Source organism: Pelodiscus sinensis, chromosome 20 (genome assembly GCF_049634645.1).
Source record: "Pelodiscus sinensis isolate JC-2024 chromosome 20, ASM4963464v1, whole genome shotgun sequence".
NCBI classification, from domain to species: domain Eukaryota; kingdom Metazoa; phylum Chordata; order Testudines; family Trionychidae; genus Pelodiscus; species Pelodiscus sinensis.
Window position 1 is genome coordinate 1,566,342 of NC_134730.1, and position 6,854 is coordinate 1,573,195.

At 48.6% G+C, this 6,854-nt stretch overlaps 1 long non-coding RNA gene across 1 annotated transcript; it reads left to right on the top strand.

The window, feature by feature from the left end:
- Window positions 1-297: 297 nt before the first annotated feature.
- On the top strand, window positions 298-6,648 carry LOC142819164 (uncharacterized). Its single transcript, XR_012896958.1, has 2 exons — window positions 298-558; window positions 5,802-6,648. It is a non-coding gene; the product is annotated as an uncharacterized LOC142819164 (long non-coding RNA).
- The last annotated feature ends 206 nt before the right edge of the window (window positions 6,649-6,854 follow it).

Consider the following 6,854-nt stretch of genomic DNA (forward strand, 5'->3'; position numbering starts at 1 on the left):
AAACGAGGGTGGTAAATTGTCTCCACCCACCGTTTGCTTCCTGTTCCCATGGCCAGCTCTAACCCTGCTACCCAGCCTCGTACGGGTGTAAAGCTACGGCCATTCTGCAAGGCAAAGCTGATCAGCACTGGCCCTACAAAGAACCAGAGGCACCCTCTGGCTGCACCCAGGCAGTCCCAGCAAGCGCCCACACGCGCAGAACCGACCAGCCCCTTTCTATAGAAAGGGAAAGGCGCGCTCTGGGCTTTATATAGATGAGGAGGGCGCGGCTCCCGAGTGGGCGTGGCTTATGCTACCTGTAAAGGAGGCGGGGCCTGCGGCTGCTTCTGCTCATCCCAGCCAGGTGCGCGGCGCTGCAGGCGGCGCTGCAATGGCTCAAGGCTGCGGGCGCTGCGTAGTTTTCCTGCTGGGGGCGATGGTCCTGGACGCCGCCGGGCTGGCTTTGGTACTAGTGGGGGCGGTGGCACAGCCAGCCCGGGCCGGGCGGCTCTACGGGGACTGCCTGGTGCTGTCCGGCGCGCTGCTGCTTTTCCTCTCGCTGCTCTGTTGGCTGCTGTGGTACGCGGGGAACCTGCACGGGGTGCCGGCCTCTGAACTGCCCCTGGGGGCCCGTAGCCCCGCGCCCGGGCCGCGCTCCAGCCTGCTGCGCCTGGCCAGCAAACTCTCGGAGCACTTGTCCCAGCGCCGCCCGCAGCCGCCCGGCCCTTCCCCACCAGCGCCCGGCTCGCTGGAGCTCTGTCGCTTGTGCGCTGTGGAGAGCCCGGGAGCGCCCAGGGACCAGGTGTGAGCCCGCCGGGGAGGCAGGTAACAGCCCGGGCCCTTGGCTAGCCGCGCCCGGGACCGCCGAGTTGGGGCTCTGCATGGGGAGCAGCCCCGCCAGGGTAAGAGCTGTGTGCGGGGCAGGGATATTGACTCTGGAGCTAGGCTCTGGTTCCTGACACTGGCAGGGATCTGCTGGGGTGTTCTGCATGATGCCCGGGGGCGGGCTGGCTGCATAAGCCACTGGGGCCAGAACTGGAACCTCAGTGTCTTCTCCACCGGCTAGACTCTGCTGCCTTTCCAGCCCCGGATTGCTGGGGAGGGAGCTGCAGAGTCCAAGCAACTTCTAACATCCTGGTGAGCAGAAACCCCTGCAGCTCTGCTGCCCAGCCCTCTGACCGCAGCCGGGGAAATCCCCTTTTCTAAGAGCCCACTTCCTTTGTGGACTTCAACCAAAGCCGCAGTTTCCCTCTGTCTGGTAGCAGGACCAATGGTGGCATGTCTAGCACAGATGCCTCACTACTTTCCTCCTCAGAGGGGAACTAGTTAATCTGTATCTTTTAAAAAAAGTGGTCCTGTGGCACCTGAGGCTTAGGCAAAATGCAGGACAATGTAGCACTTTAAAGACTAACAAGATGGTTTATTAGATGATGAGCTTTTGTGGGCCAGACCCACTTCCTCAGATCAAACCTTGGGTCTGGCCCACGAAAGCTCATCACCTAATAAACCATCTTGTTAGTCTTTAAAGTGCTACATTGTCCTGCATTTTGCTTCAGCTACCCCAGACTAACACGGCTACATCTCTACCCTTAGGCTTAGGAGCTTTTGTGGGTAAGATCCACTTCAGATGAGTTGGTGTGGGAATTACAGATTCCATGCTATAACTACAAAAGCAATTACCTGTCAATTGTAGGACCAGTGTTAATGAAGCAAGTTGGGCTGGGTGTCTCAGTCATAGCATTGAATAAAGATTTTAACTGGTTAATGCACTACAAAGGCAATTTCCCCACCTTTGATATTCACATTCCCACATCAAATGCTATGAAACACATCCAGCCTGACTCAATTAGCTTCATTAACCTTGATCCTACAGTTGTCTGGTACTGTAACTGCTTTTGCTGTTGTATATACCAAGGATCTGTAATTCCTACTTCAACTCATCAGAAGTGGATTTTGCCCATGAGTTCATGACCTAATAAATCTGTTAGTTTCTAAGGTGCCACAGGACTGGTTACTTTCTTCAGTGTCAGAACAAAATGGCTTGTGGCCCATGGGAATGCTCACTGTTCAATTACTGCAGTAAAGGAGTGGATGCTTTAAGTAGCATTAGAGTGCTTATGGAAAAGAGAAATGCCTCTGTACCTAAGACCCAAGGCTTTCTAACCACTGATAGAGATGTGCTGGTATAAATCCCAGAGTAAAATGATTCCTACTGGTGCAGTGGGATTGGCACTCGAGCTTACCCAGGCTTGAAACAACGTGGAAAATGTCATGGCTCTGCAGCCTTGAAGAAGCTGTAATTGGAGTGATATGGTGTCTTGTGCCCATGATGAGCCAGCCAGCTCTTGCACACTGACACAACCGGCCTTGGATTGTGTCAAGGGAGAATCCTGTTTTGTGACAAACTAGCTCTGCCTCTTCAGGAGGAAAGGGTCTGTCATCGATTTTTCCAGATGAATCACTTTCCAGTTGGTTTCTTGGCATGTGGGCTAAAGACAAGTTCTTCAGAGTTGCTCTAACAACTTATGTAGATGAGGAGGTAGGAACCTTAAAACTTGTGACCTATTCTATTTACAATGTAAAACCACAGAGCAAGATATTCACACCTGACTTGATTCTAGCCAATCCCCAAGTATTTTTCAAATGTCATGTGATTTCATCTTGGGGAGAATGGTGATTGCTTTCTCAAATCTCTGCCAGCCAGCCTGTGTCATAGTGGGTCTTCTCTTCCCTGGCTTCCAGCTGTGTTAATGGCTTTGGCAGGCTGACACATGAATGGAGCTTTTCTCACATGGAGCTGTAAGGTGTCTCCCTGCTGGTGGACTTCACCTTCCATCCCCCCAAGGATCTATAGCAGCAAGGTGCAGTAGAAGGGAAGAAATCCAAATCCTTTTATAAAGCTACCTTGCAAATGGATGTAATTCTAGATAGAATAGGTCACAAGTTTCGAGGTTCCTCAAAACCTCTTTGCTCCAAAAACCTATGTAGAAGTGGCTACCTCTAAACTACACCCCTCTGTCGGCAGAGGGATAGAAATGAAGCACTTCAAAAGCAAATGAAGTGGGAATTTAAATATCTCATGCTTCATTTGCATAATCACATCATGGTGCTGTTTCAAACAAGCACCCTCTCAAAAGTGAAACCGCAGTTTAGATATGGTTTTTTCGACAACAGGGCGATGTTTCAAAAGATCTTGTACTCAGAAAATGAGGTGAAACAGCGCCATGATGTGATTAAATATCCCGTGCTTCATTTGCACTTTCAAAGTGCTTCATTTACATCCCTCTGCTGACAGAGGGGTGTAGTTTAGATGTAGAGAAGAATTCTAGTTCTTTAAGGAACCTTTTCCTAGTTCCACTTCAATGATGCACAACACAGAAGTAAATCTAAAACTCAATGTTTAAGCCCTCTTCCCCAGACCTTGTGTACCTTGCTGTTGGTTTTTTCTGCTGTCCTGCTGGATACATTCCTCCCAAAAGGAACATGTAATATAGCATCAGTACCTCTTCTCTACTTGTTTAACATCTTTAGAAATACCTGGAATATCACTTCTGGTCAAAGCTGCCCTTTTCCTGAAGGACCTACATTGGGTGGAGGGCAATTAGAATGTGTTCTGTGAGCACATAACAGAGTAGTAGATGTTGTTATTGATAAAATAGGTAAATGGGGATGGAAAGCGATAGTGGAACCATATTTAAGGAATAAAGATGGCTGTTTGCATAAGCGCGATATTGATTTTGTTAGAGGGGAAACTAGTGGTCATGAATGTTACCATTCAATGGTAGCCAATTCTGATAGTTTGGAGAAAAGGTGACCCATCACTCTGATTTGGAAGAGCATATTGAAGAACTAACTGGCAGAAGAAATGGCCACTTTTTTAGCCTCATAATTGGGGCTCAAGGCAAATGGAGCCATTATAACAATGAATTATTAAGCCTTTTTGGAGCTGAGAGGAAAGAATTTTAAGGAAGATTTAAGTAGACTCTTGTCTGCCACTACTGACATGATGGCAATGTGCAGTGAAAGTGATCCCAGAGCTCCATTCTGAGTATCCCATTATGTTTATATAATTTATTTCTCCATATTTTAACTTTGCTTTTAAATTATCATGGATTATTTGTTAGTACCTCTATATCCATGACTACAGTTTCACCTGTGCTTCTCCATATGACGGTTTTAACTTATTAAATAATAATCCAAATTGTTAACTATTTATATTTTAATTATATTTTTTACTGGGCATGACTGGAGTGGCTGCAAAGAATAATCAGGAAAGGGCAGGTAGTCACACCTATACATATAACACTAGGTGCAGGCACACTGGATTTAATAAACTGTTTAGTCACGGAAGTAAAATATTTTTTTCTAAACTTCTCTCCCTGTGACCAACCTAACAATTTTTGCAATGTCATAATCTCTCCAGTTCTCTGGTCACTGGAGTCCTACAGAGCAGACCAGATTGGAATTTCTAGTGTTTTGAAAGCAGTTATGTGGGTCAGTTTTGGTGAAATAATAATCTCCCTCTAAGGGCTGGTCTGTACTAGCTACTAACACTGGCATAGCTACATCTCAAGGGGGTGAAAAATCCACACTCCTGAGATGTAGCTTTGCCAACCTAACCCCTAGTATTGACAGTACTAGAATGTCAGAAGAATTCTTCTGTCCCCATAGGCCCACTCTACACTAGAAAACTAGGTGGTCTTAATTATGTTGGCCAGGGGTCTTAAAATCCACACCCCTGAACAGCGTAGTTAAGCCAACTGAAGTCCCCATGTAAGCACTAGGTTGACAAAAGGCTTCTGGCAACTAGCACATCTGGTAAAAGGAGAATTCCTCTCATTGGCATAGTGTTTGCACTGACATGGCTTAAATGTAGAGACAGCCTAGCTCTAATATTAATTCTTGTAAATGAAACCCTCTTCACAGCAAGACTGAATTATGACACAGGCTGTTCTGATATCTCGTACCCAGCTTTACACTGGCCTGGAGACCACCCAGGCTAGAACTCACCCAGGCTAGAACTCACTGGGCACCATGGCACATCTATGGCAGTCTGGTTGGATGTAAGTGTGACGTAGCGGGGGGTACCTTGCTGGTTGCTATGCTGGGCAGTGGGTTGTGAGTGACCTCTGCTGGCTGCAGCACGGCCCAGCAGGGCAAGGGATGAGTCATTATGCAAGGGGGCTTCTAACCTGTCTGACCAGTTATCTCCCAGGGAGCAGAACAATGGGAAGAAGGGGAGTGGAGCCCTGGCTGGGTGCAGGGTGGGAAGTGAGTTGGTGAGGTTTCTGGCTGGTATCATGGAGGAAGCAGCCTAGGCAACGGGCTGGGATTTAGGGGCCCAGGCTCCCCCATCTCAAGGGGGGCTGAGGCATCCTAGGCCTGCCCTGTAACCAGATTACATCTGTGCTGGGCTGTATCCTGGAGAAGCAATAAACTCCCTCTATTCTACTGGCTGGTGGAGTCTGTTCGTGCCACTACAGGGGTGCAGGAGACGGGAAAACCCCAACGCGCCATCACAGTAAGAATAGAGTTCAATGGCTTCATGCTCATGGTCTCTGCCTCCAAGTGCTAGCACTTCTGCCCTACTGATCGCCAGCAACCCAGTCTGTCTCTAACACAGAACTTCTTAAAATTGCTGAAATAACATTTCTCGGTGGGTGAGTCTGTGCAGATGCTGTTTCTGGTACTGACTGCTATTTCCATCTTCCCTGATGCCTTCCAACATTGAACTATGTCAGAGGACTCAAATGAATCCGCACTAGTTGCTCATGTGACTGTGTGATTGGATGGAAGCCAATTGAGTTGTCTTTGCTTTCTAGAATGCGTGGAGCTATTGCCCTCACCCACTCAGCTTGAATCTTCTCCATCTGAAAATCCTGGCTAGTCATCAAGCGGCAGCGGCCAGTGGAAGATGCTCATTTTGCTAGACTGTTCTGCCAAAGGGTTACACTTTGAAGCCTTCAACTGAAATCTGCACATCTGTACTCACTGACCTAGGACGTGTGCTCAGACAATGCCTTCAGTATTGCACCTTCACTAGGAAAATGCTTCACAGTATTGTATTTTCACAAGGAAGCTTAGTTATATTTTGTATGGTAACACCATTATTTTTATATTCCCCAGCATGTATGGACAATGTTTGCCTCTTGTATATGATGGATGAAACCCATACTGAGGCTGACTTATTTAGTATTCAGCTCCTCCTTTTTTATGCTGTCTTCCTAATGTTCACAGGTATTGCGGTTCCAATGTTCACAGGTATTGCAGTTCCATTTTATGTCCAGCTCTTTACATAAGAGCACTGGGAATTTGAATTTTTAAATGTATTAAACTTATATTTATTGAATCTGATGGAGCCTTTGGAATGTGATGAACTGGAGTGGAGCAAAACATTTATTTGTAGACTTTGTCCCTTGTGGAAAGGAATGAGGGTGGGTCTTGCGGAAAAGTGTGGCCATGTAATTACTGTCTCCACAGGTATATTTGAGAGTTTGTTTTTTGTTCAAGAACCCCTCCTAAGCAGTAAGAGCTAGGACCACCAAATTTGGTCCATAGCTTCCACTTCTCATAACTTATAGCCCAGGGTCCCCAACCATTTGAGGCTGCTGGGTGCCCGGGGGCATGGCCGTTGGCCGGCAGGGACACTTGCGTGCCCGGGGGCAGACCCCCCCATAGCCGTGCGCCCGGGGCCGCTGCAGCGCACCCCCCCCATAGCCGTGCGCCCGGGGCCGCTGCAGCGCACCCCCCCATAGCCGTGCACCCGGGGCCGCTGCAGCGCACCCCCCCATAGCCGTGCACCCGGGGCCGCTGCAGCGCACCCCCCCCCATAGCCGTGCGCCTGGGGCCACCGCGGCATCCCCTTCAAGGGCCGC